At 41.0% G+C, this 25,355-nt stretch overlaps 2 protein-coding genes across 2 annotated transcripts in view; one reads left to right on the forward strand and one right to left on the reverse strand.

The window, feature by feature from the left end:
• LOC132913708 (uncharacterized) overlaps positions 1-22,225 on the reverse strand; it is a 162,398-nt gene extending 140,173 nt beyond the window's left edge. Inside the window, exon 1 of the mRNA XM_060972223.1 lies at positions 22,205-22,225. The gene's annotated coding sequence lies outside the window, so the exon portion shown is untranslated. The remainder of the gene's footprint in view (positions 1-22,204) is intronic.
• Positions 1-25,355, forward strand: part of LOC132913737 (proteasome subunit beta type-3) — a 341,911-nt gene that overhangs the window by 129,673 nt on the left and 186,883 nt on the right. The gene's annotated exons all lie outside the window — the stretch shown is intronic.

The following is a 25,355-nucleotide window of genomic DNA, read 5'->3' on the forward strand; positions in this document are numbered from 1 at the left end:
TTACGTGCTGTACTAACTCGCATAATATTAGTTTCTATAATAAATTGATATTTCTTGAAATATCGAAAATCCTGACAAAAACACGTTTTGATCTCAAAATTAATCGGTTGACAACGTGTTGAACCTAAAAATTATTCTCCCACAAAAAGCAGGAAACGTGACTTGCCATGTTCTTCAGCCGTGGTCTTGATTTTATTTTACAAAAGGAAAGGTGGCGAATAAAGTAGCTGGAAGAGAGGAGACTTTTGGGTGGAACGCAATCAAGCCCTCGAAACCGAGTCAGAGGAGGCCGTGAAGAGGAACAAAACGAGGAAAGGAGAGATACATCAAGCATCCAGCCGTACACATTACGAACGTGTAATGAAACAGATTTTTCCATAGTTCTCTCGAGTCTCGCCTCGGGCGAAACGATACAAGGCGTACCGTCCACGTCAAAAGCTAAAGTCGATATCTCGACGACGAGCTGGTGGATCGAGTTTAAGAAAAAAAATTGATGGCAATGAAAAGGGAGAAACGTGACGAATAAAAGGATGTCTCGTTTGCGCGTTCAAGATCGGCCGAAAATCGACGAAAAATTCGCGAAGCCGGGGCGTCTGGCCGGGGCCCATAAAGTGTCGAGCGTAAATCACTTGGTTTTATGGTGGTGCACGTTCGCCAACCTTTAGCTGATGAATTCCTTGCTCGGCCAAACTCGCGGCTAGTGGTGAAATACGCCGTGCTCTGAAGGATCCTCGCCGGTTCTTCGTGGAAAAAGGATCGTTCGAAAAGGCCTTCGTCTCGCAGCATTTCGCTTGATCCGCCGAGAACTCGCATCCAGATTTCTATCGCTTCTTTACCTGATCTTTGTCGCCTCCTTTTTATTTAATTTCTCGATTTTTTGCATCTTCTATATTTGTCCACGTTTCGTATTTATTCCAGCTTCTTTGAAAGAGAACGTCTTCGTTCTTTTTTATTTTAGAGTTTCGCTTGATTCCTCGAGGTTACATACCTCGTATCCAGGTTCCTAACACTTTTTCCTTCCTTTTCTCTACGTCACTGTATGTCTTTGTCGCTTTCTTTTTATGCAATTCGCGAGAGTTCTGCGTTTTTCTATATTCGTTGACGTTTACGTATTCGTATTAATTGAACGTTTCTTTAAATCCTCACGAAAAGAAAAATTCTCACATCGAAAGTTCCAAATTGAGGATAACGTAAGAGCGTCTTATTAATGTCCGTATCTTCTCGTGTTCGTCCACGTTTCTACATCCTGCGCTTAAGTCGATCAAACGAAGTTTGCGCAAAAAGAAGTTGAACGATCGCGATAAAAAAAGAAGCCTGAGATCTGTAGTAGCAAGGTGACACTATCTACCAGCGTCTTTTTCGTCTGGAATAGACGAGAGAGGGAAGAGAAGAAGCCGGAAGGAATCTTTTTAGGTCGATTAGAGAGAAGCGAGAGAACGAAGGGGACTAAAGAGGTGTCGGCGACAGGCTCCGCCGTTTTCTGGATCCGCCCTAACGGCGTTCCGATTATACAGATATTCAAATGAGCCCGTCCCCGTTGTCTCTGGCCGCAACAGTTACGTATCATCGAATTATTCTAATTTCCTGTGGCAAAACAGCCGGCAGAAGTTGCCGGAGTTCGCGAACCTTCGTCTACTTTGCCGTCTACGTTCGGTTCTCCGTCGCATCGGGGAAAAAGGAACCGGTTACGCCCACTTCTGGGGGTGTCACGGGGGTTGGCTGGCCTATCTCAACCCTCCTCGACCGCCTTTACCCCTTGCTGGGGCTCGCTCAATGCTGCGATGGTGGTGATGGTCGGTTTCCAGGTTCCAGAGGGCGGACAACGCATCCTCCACGCGCAAAATCCGAATAGCCCTTGCTCATTCGCGGAATTCTCAACTCCGCGTCGATTCAGGGTTGGTTTCACGAGGGTCGATCATGCGCAATCTGAAGAGTTACGGTGATTCGCGAGAGTAACGCACAGGGCGCGTAAAAATGTTTCTATCGCATCTTTCTTAATCTTATCCTTATCTTCTTCTTATTTAACTCGTTAAATTTCTACATTTTTTCAACGTATGCCTACATTTCTATATTTCCACGTCGATTGGACGTTTCTTTAAAGAGAAACCAAGTAGTAGTAGAAGGCAAGATAACGGTATCTATAAGCGCTTGTTTGCTATTCAGCATAAGAATATTGCAGGGTGGAAGAACAAAGAATACGGTAGCATTTTATTAATGGGATTTGCCTTTGGATTTTACCGGACGATTATGGAGAGAGATATATTTCTAGGAAATCTTAGTCTTATCTTTTTTCATCGTTGGGAATTTCTGTCCTCTGGAATATCGTCGAGTAACATTCGTGTAACTAAAGCTACGACTCTTGGTTCAGGTAATAGAGACTCCGCTATTTTATAATTCTAATTCCTATACCTGAGACTGGCCATTAAGCTTGTCCATATAAACCAAACTCATACTGTACTTCCTAATTCTACATTCACTACACGAGTCAATTTGAAGAACTGGCGGGGATAGCAATGGCCATTTAACGGAGCAAAGTGCCAACCGGTCAACGCTATACTGTCAAACGCAACTCCAGATGCAATTGCACTTTAACGAAACGAGTTTACGAAACGTACCGAGTCCTAACGAGCATCGTGAAACTTTGCTAAATCTAGTGACTATCGGCGAACCGATACGAGGCTCGTCACAGTCGCAACGAAGAATGAAGAATCGTGGCGACCATATGGGCAGAGTGCACGGTTCACCGGTGGAATATAGCTCGTATGACGTCACGTACGCGGCCGGATGCCGTGAACGTGTCACACAGCCCGCACGGCTCCACGGAATAATAAAGAAAATCGAAATGGGAGAAGCTAGAGGACGAGGGACGGGTTGGGAGGGAAAAACGCGGTGGAAAAGGAGAACTCGAAGGAGTTCCTCGTCGATTCTCCAAGGGAGCTGGCCGATCAGCGCGGCACGTACACGTACACGTGTCCACGTGAGCGTACTCGTCGGATTTATTTGGAAATCCAGATAGCGGTGGGAATGCGAGCCGTTAGTTTCCTTTGGCCAACGCTAATGAAACGACCAATGGGACGAGGAGAAGGGATGTGGCACTGATGGTTGCCACCAAAGTTCACTGCTCGCGATAATTATCCATTCTAATGATGATGGATGTCTTTATCCGTGGGCTTGGTGCGATTAGACGGGTTAATGGCTCACAACCGGTCGAATGGCGAACATCGACCACCGAACGCTACAGATCGATGCTCTTGGAGGAAAGTGTGACGGTCTCTCTCGGATCATTCCATGCGCTTCTACAACGGAATTTTGATGGAGAAGCTGGTTTTTCAGCGGAGATGTTTGTCAGTCAGAGAACTTCGATGAATTTACGTTGGAGCATGCGTTGCGAAGTTGATCGAGAAAACTCTAATTCACGAACGTACAACCTGTCGCTTACATCGTGCGTCTTCTTCGATCGTGTCTCGTCTATTATACTCGCAATTCATTTTATTTTCGTTTGAATGTTTCGTTTATACCGGCGAATGTAAAATACGTTTCGCATGTTCGCTAAAACATAGATTGCGATAAAACGCCTACGATGGGTCGTATCTCAAGTACCTTTATTATAACCGATAATTACACGAAATACATTACACAATTTATTTTGTAAATGTTCTTTGTATCCTCACTCACACGCGCATTAAAATTCCCACAGACGAACAGAATTATCTACGCGGGAACGTCGAAATTTCTCTATCATCGTAGACGGAGTAATTTTATGCAACTGTCGCTAATTAGTATGGATAATCAGTTAGAATCGTCTACCCTTTAATCCGCAAAATTCCAGGAAGAACGAAACGCACTTCGCCTTCGCTGTCGCCAATCTCCGATTCTCCAACAAGAAAAACCGAACGAAGTCACCTGTATAAGAACGTATAAAACTCCCTAATATCATTGACGAAGGAATTCTATCTGCGTGCAAAAGGAAGAGGCGAGGTCTGGTCCATCCAGCTCGAGCGAAATTCTTTCGTGATAGACAATGAAAATCGGGCAGGACCGCAAAAGAAGAAGAAGATTGGAGGGAACGAGAGAGGCGGAGAGGTCCGGTCTCCGGGCAGCAACGTGTGTCGTTTCTCAGTTAAGTCTCTCTGTGGTTTGAAACACGATCGGCCTGAGAGTGTTCCATCATATGTGTCTATAAAACAGCTCGCTGCCACACGATCGTGTGGGTGCGTGCGTGTGCGTTTGCTCGACGTAGCACGTCGGTGTGCCTGGTCGACTGTACTTGGACTGGTTTCTTAGAAGGAATCAGGAGATAATTAATTGTCCTCGCGAACCGGGCATAACGAACCGCCGCTCCTCAACCTCCTTCCACCCTTTGGCCAGCCTCTTTTGTGCATAAAACGTGGCTGGTCGTGCGCACAAAGGGCCACGAAAATCTTCTTCTTCTTCCATATCGCTTTCGCCTTCCTTCGCCCTAGACACCCTTTTCTCTTTTTAAATGGAACCATCCTGGAATCTTGCCTCGCTCTCCTCGACATTTCGCTCTTTTTCTTCCATGTATATATTCCAACTTTGCACTTGTATAGGTAGTTTGAATAATTAGCTCGCTCTAGAACAGTGTAGGCTTGTACCTTCAGCTAACGTTCGTATTAAAAACTATGCATTGCTCTGGCGTTCTTGAACTTGTGAACCTTGACACCAGCTCGATCCCATTCCGGGCCAGCTCGCAATCTCTCTGACATTGGTCGGTATCCTTTTCAATACTCCTTAGGTCAGCAACTGGAGAACAGTTGCATGAAATTCGACAAGCTGCGAATAATTCGCAGCGATCCTATGTTCAAGCTTGGAATAACCAGAATTTGGGAAATAAAAATCGCTACAGAAAAAGGGAACTGGCTATGCGAACTAGTTATGAAACTGACATAAGCGTGAATTCAGCAGAGAATAATTCGACAGAGTTTCTGGGAAATAGAAATAATTCTCCGCTATCTTCTCTTCGATTTTTGAACAATTAGAGAACTAATCTCCAGTTTGATAGAATTTAATATATGTAAATAGAAAATAATTCGATTGGATAGAGAAAGAAGATTGGCTAAGGATAGGTGCAAGCAAGGAGGGAAATTCGTGGTAATCGAAGTCGAACGGAGAGCACGCACGTCGACCTCGAAGCTTGCACGGAACTCTCGACGGGGCCCGGTAGATTTATTTTTCCGGCACGGTCGCGCTCGACTTTATCTCGCGGCGCGCGAACAGAGGCAACGCTGACCAAGATTAATAATCCTGAAATGGTCATGGCGACCGATAGCTTCGCTCTGTTCGCCCCGGTAATCTGGAGCACGGAACCTGATTCCACCTAGTACTGGTATTTCGATAATCTAGAAACCTCGTGGAACAGAATTTACGTCTCTGCCGGCGGTTATTGCGGATCAGGTTTGTCCATCTAGCTGTTCAGACGTGAAATCTAGATCCGCCACGCGAGCTCCATGTCGTCTACGATTCTACGAAAGTGGAATATGCTCTTCCAAAAATGATCCACCTATCGACTCGTCACGATAAATCGATCGCGATTTTATCATTCGTCGCGATTGTTTTCGTCCGACCGCTTCGAATAATCTTCGATCCTTAACAGAGTTCTATTTTAAGATGTTCCAAGATGTGTTGAGTAATTTTCCAACAATATTTCGTTTTATACGATAAAAATTTATACACGAATTATGGCATGAATAGGTAAATTTATGTTTGACATGATATAAATTATATGTGGTGACTTTCTGTTCTCATAATTTCCTGATTTTTCACTTACAGCGCACGATCAAACTAGTTATCATGGCTAGAGATAACGTAAAGACGTGTCGGTTTGTACGTACATAAGTACCGTGTTACACGCAGTGAACGCGTTAAAACAAACTTGTTCGCTTTATTATCCTAAGAGTTTTTCTTCAAGTACGTTCACCACGAAACTTTTGAAATCTAGTTAAAAAGTCTCAGATCATTAACCTATCCGCCAACTATTCTCAAACAAGTTCCACACTACCCTACGTTCTTAACGATTGCTAATTTTTTTTTTTTTTTAATGAAACTATGTCCAACCTTCCTCTTGAAAAATTTGATATTGTTAGTTAACCGTCGATTCCTACACGAAAACGAGCCGGATCACGATCGCTCTATGATCCTAACGATTACTAATTTCTCACGGCTACGAAGCATCTGAAACCGCAAAAAAAACCTTTACCCTTTAATTAAGTGGTACTAATCTAACTCAGAGACAATCAATCTAACGCAGATACAATCTACTTTATCCGTAAAGAATGAGGAGCCTCGGAATACGTCTTTCGTCTACAAATCGACAGAGCCGCTAATACGATGTCTGCGAACGAAAAAGAAAAAAAGAAAAGAAAAAAGAAGCGTTGGAAGGATTTTGTCCCGGGGCCGAATCACGATCCCGTTCAGCGTCATTAATCGCACACGCAGAGAGTTATTAACGCGTTGACGAGCAAACGTTCGTTCGATCTTAATTGCTTGTGTTCCGTGGCCACGAGTAGAGTAAGTCATTGTCGCGGTTTCAACGCCACAGAGAATATCGGCTGCGGAGTTTCGGTATCGGCCTTAATGGACCCGTTATTCGCGCAACTTGTTAGATCGGTCGCAGATCGTGCCCGATGGGACCGCTTACATCCGTAGATTTATGACGACTACCGCGAATTTCGAGGATATCGTGACTGGCTAAGAGTCTGCGGATACTTGGCAGATATCGGGTCGTGTGTCTGACCGATCGCACGCTACGATCGCCACGGCACCTTTCCTATCAAGAGCAATAGGATATCGAAGTTCCCTGGCTTCGCATTCCTTCCGCCCGACTGTCAAACGATCGTCATCGAACCGCTCGACAATAAACCTCTCTGATTAACAGATTTTTCAGATTTTTTATAAGTTGCTCACTTATAGGGAGACTGCGTATGTTGGTGCGTTTATGGAACGTTTATATACGGAATCAAAGAAAGTAAAGTATTCGTCAAAATATTTTTATAATATTTAAATTTGTGTTTCAAAAGAATAAGAGTTCGACATTGAACGTGGCCTATTATGACACCGTCTACGACCGCAATTTAATCTCATCCCGATAACGTGTACGTTACTTGCACAGATTTCTTGTCAAGAACCATTTACATTCTCGTATCGACACATTGAAGAAGCGTGCTTATAAATGTTCACAGCTTTCGTCGAAGACCACATGGGAAAGATACGATAATCATCTCTGTCGGTTTCCTAACTTTTAAGTCACTCGGTGGCTAAAGACGAGTACTTCAGAATGGAATGTTTGAAAGGGAGAATAATTCTATAGATATAGAAATATCAGTCAGAATAATTAATATGCCTAACATCCTTTGAAATATCCACAAGGACAAGAGAACAGATAATCCGCTTAAAATCAAACGAAAAAATCGCTTAGACGTGGAATTACTTCTTACGATATATCGAATTTCTACGTAAAAGCACTTGTACAATATTCTTCCGTATAAAAGTCTTGTTAGAAATTATGACTCGTTGTATTCTTCATGTCTAGTCTTCGTTATTATCGTTGGTACCAAGCAATTTGATTAAAGCGAAGCAGAAAAGCTAGTCTAATCAAGCACGACTCGGAACGTTGGTATAAATATAAATCATCGGTTCTTCCGCGTTCGAGAGATCGCTAAACATCTCCGAGAGGAAAGCCTGTATCTGGCACGATAGATCGGTGGTTGCTCGTAAAATAATTCAAGCGAGCACACCGGGCCACGGGTATCGGCCTCGGTAAAACGATCGATTCCGTATTATCTGCCGTTTTATCCGACGATTTATCTAAGCGTGCCACTCGCAGCGGATGCAAAGTGGAGCAAACCCGGCTCGACAGCAATATCTCCACGGGTATTGCTGTGCCCTGGACAAACTGGATATCCAGTTTCCAGCATTTCTCGCTTCTCCACGCTTTCGAGGCCCTAATCCCGAGCGTGTGTCTCAGCCTGCCGACCGAGAGCAGTAAAATCGCCGCGGTATGTATATAAGACACGGCCAGGTACGCGGTGAAGAAATAATTTCATCACTCGGCCATGCATGCGAGCCAACAAGGAGAGACCAACACACTGAGAACCAGAATCACCCGGTTGTTCTTCGGTCCGCGGGAATGCATCCTCGCGGATCGACTTCGAGGCCCCCGGCTATTCTTTTCAATCCGCTCTTCTCGCTTTGCAATGTGAACGACTCGACGCTTTGTTTCCTTTTTCAGAGTAGCTTGCAAATTTTCCAAGTTTTCGAAAAGCTTTTGATTATTGTAAGAATGGAAATGAGAGGAAGATACGGTGACACGACGAGAGGCTCGAAGCGCTCGATCGAATTTCAACGCGATATCGTGGGCTCGGTGTGAGTTGAATTCATGGGATACGTTCAGCGAGGTAGAACCGTTTTCAATGATCGCGATTGAAAATATTCGAACGAAGGATATCATAGATAGGCGACACACGTCGTATTTGATAAATTAACGCGCAAAGTTAATAAACTAGCGTGTAAGAGAACTCCGGTCTACGATGTGTCAACGTCATCGTCGTAGAAGAAAGAATCGTAAATTAAAGATTCAAGGAAAACTCCTTAGAAAAGCTGACGTAAGGAGCGAAACCTGCAGGTACGCTAGAACCGTTCGGAAGCTACATTCTGACAACTCCATAAATTGAAAAGTATAGGAAACCGATGATGTTGCAAATATTTTCTTCAATGTATCTTGCAATTTACTATCATTTATGTCGTCCAGCTGTAATAAATGAACTTGTTCAAGTCAGTCACTTGTTTCTTAATAACAGAATATCAATCGTATACCGACGTATAGAATAAAATCATAAAATTAAGAAAAACTACTTGCCATCAGTTTGGCTTCTGAAAAGCTCCAACTTTTATTTCTATCAAAAAACCCAGCTACGACTCGACCATTGTTACGATAACGAAATATCTCGATAACGCTACATTCGCGTAAAATAATTTTAGTTTCGTAGAGTATGCGTTATTAAAACGAATCGATCGTTGTATGTAGCGAAACATGGTTGTGCGTGGAACAGCCCGATTCGTTTATACGTCTCTACTCGAATAGCATATTCCTGCAAACATTTTTCCCTGACGATTTCTCTAAATCCGGCGGGTAATTCTGAGAGTCGTAGGTTCGCAGAATTCTCGTCAAGAGGGTCACAGGCATATTTTTTCGAGGCGGTAGAAGCGCGTGTCCGCGTGGAGGAAGTGCGTAAAACGCGCGTGCATTCCTTCGATTCGGACGTGTAAACGCGCGCTGGAAGTGCGTGCGCCTCGAATCGAATCGAGATACGGACGCGTGTTGCGAATGCGTGTGCCACGGGGCCCTGTGAGGGACGTGAAGGGGGGTCCGCGGGGTTGAGAGCTTGTCGGAGCTCTGGTTTCGCCAGCCCGGGGCTACCTCGAGCCGAGGAGAACGGTCAAGAACCTAATACACCTAATACGAGTATTAGGCTGGTTCTCTCCGTGCCCTATAAACTTCGATGCGTACGCGCAGATAATTCTGTTGGAACCAGCTCGCCTCCTCGTATAGACATATATATCTTCAGTAATTAAATCTCCGTCGCGTTATAAATTAGTGGCGAAATTATTCAGGAAAGGAATTCCAAGCAGCTTCTAATTCGAATTCAAACATATTCGACGCATGGAGATGCGAATTCTTCAATGTAGGAAGAAATTTGCATCACATAGTCGATGTACTTTATACGACGTGGAGAAGTTTCAGTTTGAAGTTAAGAAGATACGAGAGTTGTATCGAGGCGAAATATCAAGCGGAAATTTGACGAACACGACAGAAACGCGCTGAAACATCAGTGCATAGTGCTACTCGATAATTCAACTCGCTTCTCTGTACACTGTTCAACCCGATAAATGTAAGAGGGGGAAATATACAGAAAAATGTCATTACGTTACAAACATATTTATCGTTTAATTTAGAATTTAATATTTGCAATTGCTTATATCGCCTCACTGCGATGAATAAGTCATTTGTCTTCTGAGAAACATAATAGTAATCATGTACTCGGATAAAAGTGGAAAAAAAGGATAATTGTAGGAGTTTGGCTTGCAGGAGGCTAATTTAACGGTGGAAATTGTGTGGTTTATCGCGTTTTAAATTGTTGATATTTCTGTCGCGATCTATATCGTAATTACAGAAGCATCTGAAGCGATGCTAATTCCTCCAGCAAATAGCCAGATTAAAGAGGCTCGAGGAATTCTTTTAATTCCACGGCGTAGATTATAAGCAACCGGAGGCTAATTAGCTCGTTGCACGTTCTGAAAGCCGAGCAAATTACGTTTGCCGAGGGAACAATACGAGGTGTTAATAAGAGCTTACTTCGTCAAAAGAAGATCCGTCGAATGCAGAATTCTTGGAAATCGTGGATCTTCATCGACTCTTCTCATGTGAAATTCTCCGTGCCCATCTGTTTCCTTTTTCTTCCATGCCAATTTTCAGGCGATTCCACGGAAATGGGATTAATAAAGGGAAAGATTCAAGGCTGGTTTCTCACGATTCGCAACTGGAAAGGACAACTCGATTCGAGCTGATTATATTAATATATTAATAATATCTGTATTAAGAATGTACTCTTGGTACCGGTTTCCAAGACCGATAGAATCTTATTTCACTTTTTCCATCTGTAAAAATTAATCCTCCAAGAGTGGATGCTGGGTGAATTCTGGCGCGTGTAAATATAATTTCCCGTTTCTCACTTTTCGTGTTACATTTACACCACCGTGTATAGGAATTTGAACGTTTCGAAAATGTTGAAAAAGAAGATATTTCAAATGAAATATTTCTCATCTAATTATTCTTATCTCGATCGATTAGTACCGAAATATTAGTAAATGAAGAAGTAATAATTTAAAAAGATGGAGGAAGAATTCTATTCCAACTTTGGAATAAAAATTCTTTTCTAGTAGCTCTCCGCGCTATGTATCGCTATAAAATAGAATACAACCGACGATTGTAGAACGTACAACCAAACGTCCATCGGCACGAGGTTGAAAAAGGCTTTTCCGAATTTTAAAACGTAGTAACGTGTTACAAATGAAGGCAGGCACATAATCTTCCTCGAAGAAAGAAAAAAGGAAAGAAAAAAAGAAGAGCATTAATAGGCATAATCACCGAAACTCGGAGAACAGAGAGGCAAATTCTCGAGCGAGGAGGAGAGGAAAAACGCAAAATGGATCTGTACACATCTGGCGGAGAAGTGTGAAAATGATGCTAAACAGGAACGTTGGCACGATAGACACGAGTCAAACAGAGCAACGAACCAAGAAACGAACGTCTTTATTAGGCGGCACGGGGAAATTTTCGAAAGTGCTTACGGCTCCGTCGACATTTCTTCCTCGTTTTGCGCGTGACTGAATGCGCGGGCCCCGACGTATATATACGTATTTCCTGGCGGTCACGCAGTCGCGTGAAAACGTGTCGCGAGCAGCCACACGACCACGGTAATGGTACGGACGAGCCAGCTAGCGCTGGAACGAAACGGAGTGTGTCGAAAGCGCGTACAAAGTATCTCTAATCGTCCCATTGTATCGTTTCTCCTTTGTCCATTCTCGCGGGTGAAAGCTTCGTTAAAACCCGATCGCTAATGCCCCTCGCTTTTTTTCCCGACGAAAGAAACCGGCTCAAGCTGTACACTCGGGGTCAGATAAGAAGACAATGCTGGCAATTCATCTCCTACGATCTGGACCATTCTCGTCTGCATTCTTTTTTTTTTTTTTTCTTTTTTTCCTTTCTTTCTATATTACAAGTTCGCGATGAACTTTGTGCTAGAAATCTCCTAAATGTCTTGTCCTTATACACACGCTGCACCAGTGTTTCGCGATCATTTTTCAGGTACTATCCGCTTTTATAATAGTCGAATAACCTGCGACTCTCCTCGTGAAAAAATCTTTTTAATCTGTTACGTTTTTTTAGGCAGCTTGGTAGAATTTATTTATTTGGCTGAATTTTTTTAACCTGAATTTTCTTAACGTTCGGCTCGAAACTAACTGTACAACGCAGTAGATACTTCAATAAGTATCTCGGAATCGTGCATAATCTTTCTACTTTTTAATCCTCCACAGGCATCCTGGGCAAGTTCTTTCGCAACGAATTTTTATTTTTCCTAAATAACACTTTACATATTTGGTTTGAGAACTAATTATATAACGTGGCAGAGATTTCATTAAGTGTCTCAGAGTTTCCTTCGATTTTTTTCAAAGCCTACAATTATAAAACAACCAGACGTGCGCATAAACGATCCAGTTCCACCACGCTCGAGGGATAAAACGTGGCAATTTATATTTATTTGATGTAAGTAATAAACGCGATGTAGCCGCATGAAAATAAATAAACGCTAAAAGTCTTCGACTAAAATTCTCCTGCTGATTGCTACATATACTTGGCAATTTCCCTTAGCTTCGTGTAAAAACAAATTTATAATAAAATATGGCAATTTACTTTGATCTAACGTATACGTTGTACGACGTAGCTATATTGAAATACACAAATGCCAAAAATTTTCCCCCTTTGAGAGTCACGACTCACAGTTAAATCTGCACGCCTGTGAACTTAAAATTTTCACCTATTTCTCGCTCGATAGAGAATGCGAGAGTTTGGTAAGAAAGTTGGTCGAGTTTTGTGTCCCAAGTTGATGAACAGAAATACCGTATCGTCCGAAAATAAAACGGTACTCGCCGAGGCGGACGCGTAACGAGGCAAAATGCAAGCTCCGGTTCGTATGACAAACGCGGAGAAATTTCCAAGAGAGAAAAAGGCGGCGGAGAACCTTAAAACGTGTGGTTCGGTTCGGTGGCGATGTGACGAGCACGTTGTTGAGGCTTCTTCCTGTCGTCAGTCGACAGGTTAAATATAGACGACCGTCGCTCATTTCCGCAGCCGCGCATGATTTCTTCGTGAATGGAAGCATGCCCGCGGAACTCTACTCGCATATAGATCGCCGGCTGCCAGCTCGTGGAAACACGGGCGTCGATATTTTCGCGCGAAACCGTGCCGCTTGATTGTTTTCATCCCGACCGACTTATTCAAAGCTGATTTCCAGCTGACGCTGAAACGAACGCAGCTGCCAGGCCTGTCGTAATTAGTATTATGCTGATTAATCGGGCAAGTGCAACGAACGCTTACGAGAGAGGAATGTCTGTTCCTTCTGGAAACCAGCAACGACAGCTTCGCGTGTTTCCGATACTCTTAAACGACGCTTTCTGTCTATACGATGGATTAATCATGTGTCTAACAATAAGTCATCTGTCGGTAGTTGATGCTAATTTCTGTAATTACGTGTTTGTTACTCCGGACGTAAAATGGAAAATACTGTCTTCCGATCGGTGATCTTAATCCTTCATGACAGAAGGTGGGCTGCGACGATCCAACGTCTGCAGACTTACGACTTATTCCAATTCTTTCGAATGTTTCAAGAATTTCTCGTAATTATACGGTTCATATTTTGATCCTAAAACCGGGAATTCTACATCTTCCAATCCTAACGCTGGAAGATGGGTTAGGAGAATTATAGCGGAGCGAAAGTACGGAGATTTCGTTTTTTACGAATTTTGTGTTAAATACACGTTCGATATTTCGCATCTAAAAATCAAAAACACCGAATCTTCCATCTCCGATCTTCAACGCCAAAAAGTGTGCAGAGACTATCGAAAGTCTGCAGACTCGTATCTGATAATCCTCTTAAATATTTTACGCTGGATCTTCCAAAAAATTGACTGAGACGATTAAAAGCCCAAAGGCTTCAGATATCCTTGTGTTTCCGAGCGTTTCGCGAATAAAAGTTGAAAGATCTCTGTGACTTTGCGAGATCTAACAGGATTACGTTAGGAAACTTCGTCCGGGAATTTCGTTTTCTGGGTCGTCTAGTGGACGGAAAGGAGGCCCAGGAAAACAGGGGGCGGAAATGTATGGCGACGATATAGTGGCGCGTTTTCTTTCCTCGCGGTGAATTTTCGTGGCGAGAATTGGCGCGTGTCGGCCAATTGAAATGCACGGGACCTCACTTCGGTTCCAGTACGGCGAGAAATTCTTAAATGGCCGGCCCGTTGCTGCCCAGGAATGTATGGAAATGTTACGTACCACCTCTGTCCTTTATTGTCCTACATGGTGACTGGTGGCGGGTTAGGTAGATATATGGACTGCTGCGTGCGCGTACCTACGTGGCCGGTCGCTTATGTGCGCGTGCACGCGCGTGCAAGTGTGAAAAGATAGATGAACGCGCGTATGTGTGTGACGCGTGACACGTGTTAATCGTGCCTGTGAGGTCCCAACCCTCCCCCACCCGCCTCGGCCAGGTACACACCGTGTACGCATAAGTATAACTCCGATACGAACGTTCCTTAAGCCTCTTTCGTACTTTACATTATCAAATATATTCGCAAGTTTCTAAAACTCGATCGCTTCTTTAGATATCTTCTTCGTCCACTCATGGTACTGTTTATTTGCCGCGAAAGCATTTCAAGACTGCGGATGAAGTACGCGTCGTGTCACATTTTCCATAGGATATATTCATAGAAGAACAATTTGAAAATTCAGTATGTTGTCAATTAATTGTGTATTACCAAAATCGCTTTTTTATTGTTATATCTTCACCCTTTTCGTAACTTCAAAAATGACAAGTAATCAAGATATTGAAATATTGCTTGTCTTAAGAGCCACGAAGTGGCGTTAAAATAAAGCATTCGTTTGGTATGTACGTAACTTACAGTCTTTAGATGCAGTCAGTTCGAAACAAAATATCCACTAAAGATTACTCTGTTGAATTTTTCACAATTAATTAAAACGCAATTAGTTATAGCGAGCCACGTGGTTATACAAATTTGTACACATCAACTTCATATAAATCGAAACAGGAATTTGTCGGAATTGCAGACAATTTGGTGATCCACTGATCGAGTTTGATGAAGCGTAAACGGGGCATTATTCGAGCACGCGTGTTCGAGTCTTAAGGGTCGGGACGCTACTGGTGGACACTTCTCGGGTCTGCTTTTTAATTTACGACTCTCGATTTTTTCGTGATGGTGCAGGGTTAATGAAATTGATGCCACCACGCTGGTCGTGCATCAGATTAGCTCCGGTAAACGGTGATTTAGTGAATTAGTGATATTTAAGATTATCGGAGTAGCTTCCACGGCACGGGCCACGTCTTCACGCGCGTGTGTTCCACTGTCACAATGTCCACCATAGGATTCTCGTAATGTACGACGCGTAATCTAACGAATTAATGGGAATTAGCGGGACGAAACGACGTTCCTACATCTTTCCTCCTCGAACCAACGATATTTTAGGATGAAACGACTGGCATTGAAAAAATGAAATAGTATCTCCAACAACGAAGGCGTTTGGAAAAGTGTACTCACCGTGACCGTGACGTATGCAAAACGAACCCCTCGCGTTGTTTAAAATGTACGATCATAAATTTCTTTTGTCGTTCATGAAAGCGGTGTCGCAATCGTGCGCCACCATTATGCCTGAATAACGCGAGCAAGAACGAGACAATAAAAACTCGTTATATAGGTAGAAAATACGTGGTTCGTAGTTAAACGGGAATAGTAGTGTTCGCATTATCCTGGACACGTTATTGGAAATTATTATCAGCTATCCGGTTGCTGCAGTATTCTACGTTTCTAGTTAGAAAAGTGAAACGTTGCTCCCAATGTCGAGCACAAATCTTATAATGTTCAGCGTGTATACGCTGCCAACTATTCTCCTATAATCAATCTTACTCGATGACCTAATGTATATTTTATTCTTTCATGGAGAAAAATCTAGTCGTTGATAAAAAATTCATCAACGTTTTTCCTTCTTTTCGTTATAAGTTGACTGCTCGTTTTTATATATTTATGGAAATTTCGAAGCTGCAAAAATACACGCAATGCATACGACATGTAAATATATATATAATGTAATATATATATATAAATGTATTCAGCGTTTAATCTAATGTTTAGTAAATGAAACTTTCTATTTAGATGCCATTCCTTCGCGTTCTTTATGCTTATAAGAACGTAGAAATGCATAAAAACCCACAGTCTACTTAAAACGACTCGGTTTCTTTATTCGAGTTGAAAAATCGCTCGCGTGTTGGCCTGCTTAGGCGTAATACTTATTGTTAATTCAACGAATACCAGAGGGTACTTCGGTCGGCCGAGGAAATGCAATATTTGCTGGAATTCAAGAAGCACAACGAGACACTCTCATAAATATTTAATCGGAATAGTTGACCGAAAGAGTTGATCTACGACGGTGTGCCACCCTGTCGCGGATCCGCGGCAAGCAATTATTTTTCAAAACAAAATTTACGACAGCGGCGAGTCACTCTTGCGAAATGCGCGGCCATCCGTTATTGTGCCAACAACGACGCTAAACTATTTAACAACAGGCTCGTTTCGCAACGATTTATCTTGCTCGCGCGATCGCCAAGCTTAGAGGCGACAAATTCGACGTCCCCCAGCGCCCAGTAACGCGAATAACATCGGATTGGAACACACCAGTTCTGGCCGTTTGTTTCTCTACCTCAATAGAAAGGAATTACCATCGATATCGTTTCTTTCGACCGGACAGCTTCTAGCTGGCTAACGACAAATTGTGTAAAATTGAGAGAAATTGCCTCGATTATGTCTACGCTCTGTTTCTATTTCAATTCCGAAATGTTTTTACATATCGCAAAAATTTCGAGTTGTATTACGACGATACAAGATTTTTGTTTTATTACAATGTATTCGAACGCTGTATTATTTTTATTATTCCAAATGCAGCCTGCGTTTATGTCGTAAATCAATATGTGTCCTTAGATCGATATTTTTACAATTGTTCCCACTTTAATTTTAAAATCATTGTTCGATCCTATTATAGGACTGTTCGATCGTGGCGAGTAAATAAAAACACCTTTTCAACCCAACTTTCCTACAGCATTCTCTCTTAATTTAGATCGGAAATTTTTATTGGATCTTATTACAGGATTCAGTCATTTTGTCGTTTCTGATGTCTTTGCTCGTTGAATCTACGGCACGCGATATGTTCTCGTTCTTTCGTTATTACATTAAAGGTTAACAATATTTCATAACGCACGATGATTATTCTGTACAAAGTTCAAAGTTCAATTTCAACATACGCCGAAGTTTCACCCAGCCAAATTATCCTGCTTTACCCTGTCACCAACTACCAAGCATATAGATAAATCACGAAAAACGCACGTAAAAGCTTCGTTTATCTCAAAAGGGAGTCGTTAAACATCGATTAAAAAACAAAAATATATTTGGGGAGGATTTTCGATATGAGCTAAGTGGAGGCAGAACGGAACTGAAACCGGAATCCGGCCGATGCGAGAGAAACACTGGTAGCGCCGGGGACTGTTGAAAATCAGCTTAAACTCGGCTCATTAATTCCGTTTTACGGCTTGTCCGAGGGCGCGGGCTCCGCGAGCCGTAAATAAGTCACGGCGATCCGATCGAAACGATAGAAAATCAAAGCACGTCTCGTATGACACACATGTTGCAACCGATGGAATGCAGGTATCATACTCTATCAGCCAGCGCGTGCCCTGTCGTGTTTCTTTTGTGGAAATCGATTGGTAGGAGGGAAAACGCGGCGACCGAGGCGAGACAGTTTGCGAAAAACCGTGACCTTTTTCGGTGAACGCAACCCAAGTTGCATTCGGTCGCCGGACGACGATTTCGCGACGGACAAATTGCAGCCGGTTGAAATTGAATACCGAGTAGGCCAACGGGGAATAGACCCGGTCTCAGGGACGACAATGCGATTGCCTGAGCCCGATGCAGCGATTGCAACGTGCATCGAGATTGATTGGGTGTAGACAGCCGCCTTTTCACGCGTGTCAACGCTTTCGTTTTGACAACATTACTATGCCTAACATTACCGTGAATTCGTAAATAGCTAACAGGTACATCGGTGTTTTATTAACTGGCCGTGGATTGGCATGTAATTTGCTTGGTTATTGAAGCAGTTCAATAAGACAGAAAACGATGTTTGTTCCTGTTTTGGTAATATTATTGTGGCTTTGAATTTCTAAAGAGTAAGGAGATACAATAGCGCTTTGTTAACTAACCACAGCTTGTGACGTTATTTTGTCATACTGAGAGAACAATACGAGTAATTTACAGGAATACGTTAGAGTCCAGATGCGCAGTAGTATTAGTCGTCACTAACCGGCCATGAATTTACATTTTATTGGATTAATTACCGAGAGAAGAATATTTGCAAAGAATTCCAAATATCTTAAACCAATGAAGATTTAATTTCAAGGAATAAATTCTAAGAAGAATTTCCTACAGAGTATACGCTATATATTAGCCAAAAGTATGCAATCGCTTCTCTAACTGTACGATACTGCATTCCCTAATTTTATCATTATCGGATTGTTACACGCATATGAAACGACCAATTTCCTTCTATTTATTTTCCAAACCTTCTATTCTAAACTAAAGATCATTTTATGTATCATTCTGAAATTGAGAATTTTTCTTTCACATATTTCTTAGAATCCTGTAAAGTATGAATTTATTAAAAAATATGAAACGACCAATTTCCTTCTATTTATTTTCCAAACCTTCTATTCTAAACTAAAAATCATTTTATGTATCATTCTAAAATTGAGAATTTTTCTTTCACATATTTCTTAGAATCCTGTAAAGTATGAATTTATTAAAAAATATGAAACGACCAATTTCCTTCTATTTATTTTCCAAACCTTCTATTCTAAACTAAAGATCATTTTATGTATCATTCTAAAATTTTTCTTTCACATATTTCTTAAAATCCTGTAAAGTATGAATTTATTAAAAAATATGAAACGACCAATTTCCTTCTATTTATTTTCCTAACCTTCTATTCTAAACTAAAAATCATTTTATGTGTCATTCTAAAATTGAGAATTTTTCTTTCACATATTTCTTAAAATCCTGTAAAGCATGAATTTATTAAAAAATATGAAACGACCAATTTCCTTCTATTTATTTTCCAAACCTTTTATCCTAAACTAAAAATCATTTTATGTATCATTCTAAAATTGAGAATTTTTCTTTAACATATTTCTTAGAATCCTGTAAAGTATGAATTTATTAAAAAATATGAAACGACCAATTTCCTTCTATTTATTTTCCTAACCTTCTATTCTAAACTAAAAATCATTTTATGTGTCATTCTAAAATTGAGAATTTTTCTTTCACATATTTCTTAGAATCCTGTAAAATATGAATTTATTAAAAAATAGGAAATTTCACATACAGATTCTAAACTCTTCCTAACGAAACAAAATTCTGAAGCTGACATATCTCCTAAATCCTTAGATGCAATAAAACGCATAATGATCCTAAACTTTTGACCTCATTGGCCATACACTAATGTGTATACACGTACGTACACACGTATTTACCTTCTCAGGAAAATTATTGCACGCGTATCGAATATTCTATCTAATTGTTATTCGAAAACACTCGTAGAATTTATTTCTGATTCGGAGACTATCGATGCTACCTGGATGGAGCTGTATCGCTACCAGTTACTATAACACTTTTATAACTTTCTACCAGATAAAATCGTTTAACAGGGTTGATTATCAAAGAAATACGAGTTACATAGATGATCTGTCCAAAAGAAATCTCTAACGATCACGGTGCTTTAATAACTATATTCTAAGGATGTAGAGAACGAGGTCTCGAGATTTTCAGCATTTTTTAGATGTAGATAGAGGAGTTGGTTGGAAGGAATTGGGATACACTGGGTTGGAATGACGATACGAGCACGCGAATCAACACGCCTCTTTCATGCTCAACACATCGGCGACAATGGAACGCAGAACACACTGGCACGCACCCACCTGCGTGTGCCACGGACGTACCAACATGTGGATGAACGTTTATTGCGATGTATGCGAGTTTATTTGAGTTCCAGAAGCGACTGGTTCCGAGGCCTTCGCGTACGAAACGATTCATGTACTTGACATTGAATTTTGAGGGCTTAGAAGGGCGTTGACTTTGAGAAATTGTTACCAGTATAGATGGAAATTGGTCTAACGATACGAAATAAAAAGTTTTCATGTTTTACGAATACTTCTTTTTTAGAGGAAAATTCTGTTTCAGATTGTTTCACGAATTCCCTCGTTGGAATTTATATTAATTCTAATGTTAACGAATCTTTATCTTGTTTCAATAAATGAAATGATTTTTGACTGAAATGAATTACAACGAAAAGATTGTACGAGTATTTAAACGAGAATGAATAACAATAATCGATACGTATGATGATATAATCGAATACTTAATTGTATAGAAATAATTAAATAACTATTGGAATAATTATTGAAAGTACATAAATAATTTGAGAATTAATTAATAACTGAAATCTTTCATATTTTTCTCCTAATTGCAGAAATATTCAGTTTTCTACTATAGGATTCCCACAAAATGTTTGTAATATCTCTATAAAATTACGTCGGAAACGAACCGCAGAATACACAAAGACTAGAAAGCATACGATGTATTTTTTTCTAAGCTGGAAACTATAAATAATTGTATAATTAAGTAAGAATTAAAATTCTTCGTATTTTTCTTCTCATCTTAATTACAGAAATATGCGGTATTCTACTTTACGATTCCCATAAAACTTTTGTAGTCTCTCCATAAAATTAAATCGAAAGCGAACCGCAGAAAACATAGAGACTAAAGGAATATACAATTTATTTGTGTCAAACTGGCGGCTCTCGATTCACAGGCTTGGTATAATAAACAAGTTATTTCAGAGTTTTCGTATAGGATTCGACGAATTGGAAAGTGGTTCCATTTCTAGGAATCCAGCCAATACACAAATTACGACTTCGACGGTGTATCGACTATTGACCACGTTATCAGGCCGCCTCCAAGGACAGCAATAACAAACAAGATCTGCCAAGACTTAGGTTCTTAAAGATCGCTCAATAACCAGTGTAATTCGCGTTCGATTAAATCGCGATAACTCGAGAACGCAACGCCGGAACCACCCACGCGATACCGTTCTGTTCTATCAAGATGGTAGCTGTTCGGCTACTGATTTCGTTCTGGAATATTATCAGCTCATTAAAATCATTTTTATTTGCTCGTACACAGTGTGCTATTAAACGTTCTATTATGCGCGCCGTGAATTTCATTGTACACAATGTTTAAACGCGCTTGATATATTTTACGATAACTACGAGATTTAATAATTTTTAAAATACTTCACTCTTTCGTAACGTAAGAAAAATCATAGTGAACTGTCAAGTATAGTATTATAAACTTCACGCCTTAAATGTATCATACCTAACGCTATTGTTAATCTTATTATTATTAATCTCATAGAAAAATAAAAATATCTAGTTTTTGTATCAGAGTACGGTCTAATTAACGTTATTAATGAAATTTTACAAAGCCACAATTATAAGTTATCAGCATTGATAAATTCTTTTCCGAAACAGTAACAGGTTTAATAATAAAGCAAATGTGAATTCACAGAATCATTTGAAAATTGTAAAATTCTAAAAGAGGAATATAATAACTTAATTATAGATAGTTATAATTAATTAATAAATAGTTATAATATAACTTATAGTCAATTCGCTATTGTTATTGGCCAATTACTGTGCGAGAGAATTCAGAAATACACATCTTAATGACAAAGAAATACGTGATTATTTCCCAAGTCTTAAAACTAATTATTTTCATTCTGAATTCATCGTCATTTTATTACACCGCGAAAGAATTAGTTAGACATTTGTAATCTCTATAAATGTGGAAACCAGACTGCTGGTTTTTATGCAATTTCACATTTTTCAGAACAGAGCCAATTTTTATTTTTTCGCTTTTTTTTTGTTCGTATTTTTAAAGTTGTCATAAATACACGCAGGGATCCACATTATACTTATCACGTAAGTTAGTATCTAATCGCATCCTTTAAAAATAAACCTCTATCCTTATTAATAAATTTCCTGAAAAAATATTGCATTCTAAGCCACGGAAACATGTCACACAAATTCCTATTTGTAGTCGTTAAAGTGCGCGATAGTAAACATCGAATTTCGCAGCGATACAATGTCGACGTCTTCGGATAATAACACGCCGCCATATTGGACACCACGAGGGTGAGCGTTCTCCACCGTAGAATATATCAAAAAATCTCACTTACCATGCTGATATGGTGTCCGTGATTGCATCACCTGGATGGTCACCGTTTCTGCGCTGGTCGACGAGGATGCACAAGTGGATCGGATCGAAAAGATTTCTAAAAGCAACACTAAGAATTAGGATATACGCGAACGAATTTAATTACGCGACCCGTCACGCACGATAACCGATCGCAAACTGAAACGTAACGACGCGAAAATCTACGACCTATCCCGAAGGTTATTCGCTGCGTCGTTTAACGACGAATTTCTAATATTATTTCCGACGACCGTCTTCGGTTTACTTCGGCTTTCTTTCGGCTTTCTTCCTACAATTAGAAAGAAATACACGAATTATATAATTCGAAGCACGCGGTATTGCTACTCAAGTAAAAATAATCGAGTAAATGTATATTCCGGTAGATTTTGCGTAGAAAAAGTTGTATGATCGATTTTGTAAAATATTGGTGAATATTGGGAGGACAAAAGAGGTTGTAATTAACGAATGTAGATTAATCTATGAATTTGATACATAGTGCGAGACTGGAAGGATGAAATGAGACGATTTTTAGTTGTTACTCGTTTTCTTAATCCGTTAGTAGATCTTCAACATCTCATGCTTATATTAAAAGACTCTTAAAGTAAAAAGGAAAATTTAATTTTCTTAATAATTCTTAAGAACTCTTAAAAAAACTTATAAAGTGTTGATGGAAAGACAAATGATAGAGAATTGCTAAATTAATTTATGCATCGCGTACGTATATAAGAGAATTATTGATTATTTAACTTTCCAAAGAGGTTTGTAATCCCACGTTTACAGTAAGGTTTTTAAAAGGAGCGACAATTGAATCTGTGAATTACTTTCATCATCTTAAACCTAATAAACATGCTTTTGATGCAGTAAGGCAATTCCGAGGAATTCTTGAATCTTTTTATTCTCTAACCTGTACCATTGTACATGTGCCCACCTTGGATTATTATAGAAAACTGACTTCACGGCCGAACTTGTGAAACTGAGAAGCGGTTCCTAAGTGGCGAGAAGCTAATTTGCTTAAGGAATTACCCAATGTTGATCGAGTACTTTGGTGCAACCCTTCGAAGCTGGTGTCGCCTGTTTGCCAAAGACCCAAATAGGCAGAACAGTTTCTCCCACGTAGGTTTCCCACCGCGTGGGAAGCCGAGAAGTCCTCGACTAGAATATTTTCCAGACTAGCAAAATTAGGGTAACATCTCGCTATTGTCGCTCTTGAAGCCAGACGGCTGGCACCGATACGTAGTGCCTACTTCACTCGATAAACAAACGTTCTCGTCCAGGACGTAACGCTAACTGTAAGAAGATCTTGACGATATCGATGGGAAGACAAATGATTAGATCGCGGAGTTTTGTAATTAAAACAGCAGAATCTCGGTAGAAAATTGTTTTACGGTCGAGTATTTCAGACAGCATACAATTTGCCTATTTTATATATCCTTTCATATTATGTGCATTCTATGCAACTCTGCGCTTTCAAATTTCCTATGAATGGATAGAAATCCACAGTTTACAAATGATATGGTAATCACTGAGTGTGGTAAATGAATTCGTGCATTCCGTGCACATACATTCACATTTACCGTGTACATACTTTAAGCGAAATTGGATAGTCCATTTTCATCACCCAGAGCCCGCTAGCGAAACAGACATTTCTTAAGACGGCACCTCTACTGAATCCATAAAAAAATCTGGTTTTACAACGCAAAGATAGCGCCGCGTATCCCACTTAATCACGTTGTCATTTTCGCGAAGGGTCAGGAGATCGACAAATCATCTTCATCGGCTGACACACGGACAAGCGTTCGGGAAGGTGCGATGACAAGATCTTTCTCGATATCTCGCGGTTATTACGTGTACAGAAGGCGAGGACGTGTTCGTGAAAACGTTCGACGATCTCGTATGCACGGGACGTTCCAGGTTAGCGCGTGTCCCCCTCGCGTTCGCGCTTCCAAGTCGGCCGTGTGCACGCGTGTCTCCTCCCTTCGTGGACACGCACACGTACGCGTCTCGTGGAGAGAAGCATGCCAGAAAGAAAGGAAGAGATAAAGAGAGAGAGAGAGAGAGAGAGAAGGACGGTGGAAGATGAAGAAAAGATAGGCTGTGTCCACGCGAAGATCAGCCGCTAGAAGCACGACCCGAGGAAAAACTGGCAGCTCTACGACTCTATTCCCCCTCCTTATCCGACTTTATTCCCACGAGGCCGTTTCAACCACAAAGAGCAGATAGACATCGGGAAAAACTTGATAGACTTTTATAAATTATTGGCCGGAGTACGAAGATGATTTAGAAAGCGTTCTTCAGCTGCTGCGAGCGACGGAAGCCACGGTATCGATCTTCCAGGTTTTCACAGTGATAAATTGCGATTCGTCGAGTGGAGGAACAGCGTAATCGTCGAAAGGGTGGGTTTAATTTGAACGTTCCGAGTATCCGGTACGTTCCTATTGATTGCGCTTCCAAGATTTAAATCTGTTACTTCGAACTCTTCTTATTGTCGTTTATTCGTTTAAAGCGGACGTTTCATTAAAATCACCGTGGGTACTTAGATTTACAAAACGCACAGGCCTCCGTAGGCCTTAGCCCTGTCTATAAAAGTTTCCGCGATCATTACGAGACACCCTACGATTGTTTTATAGCGCGATAAAACCACCAACGTCTACCGTGTCGTGCGGAGGAACGTGCATCCGTTGGTGTGCGTGCATCGGAGCGATCTACACGAGCTGCTGCACGAGTCCACGGAGGAAACACGTTCGGAAAAACTGGCAGCTCTCGTCGTTCGCTTTACAACTCTATTCTCCCGGCCACCCGTTCCCTTTCTTCCTTCGTTTCAACGCGCCACGTTTTTGCCAGTGCAAGAGCGCGCGCGCGCGCCCGCCACCCGAGGATACGATTCGCTAACACGAATCAGCGAATCGTAATTATACAGGCGATGCAGTCCGACCGGGCTTTTGATATCTCAGTTCTTCTTGCCTCACGACTCCATCGATTTCCCTGAATTTTATTCAGGCGAAGATTATTCAGCCTCTTTTCGACAAGATATGCTTCGCTTGAGTTTTGTCGTTTGGCAGAAACTGCATCATTATGCGTGATGAATCATAAATATATCGTCTGAAACGTTAGATGCACCTCTATCATAGAGATAG

This window comes from Bombus pascuorum, chromosome 13 (genome assembly GCF_905332965.1).
Source record: "Bombus pascuorum chromosome 13, iyBomPasc1.1, whole genome shotgun sequence".
Classification (NCBI taxonomy): Eukaryota; Metazoa; Arthropoda; class Insecta; order Hymenoptera; family Apidae; genus Bombus; species Bombus pascuorum.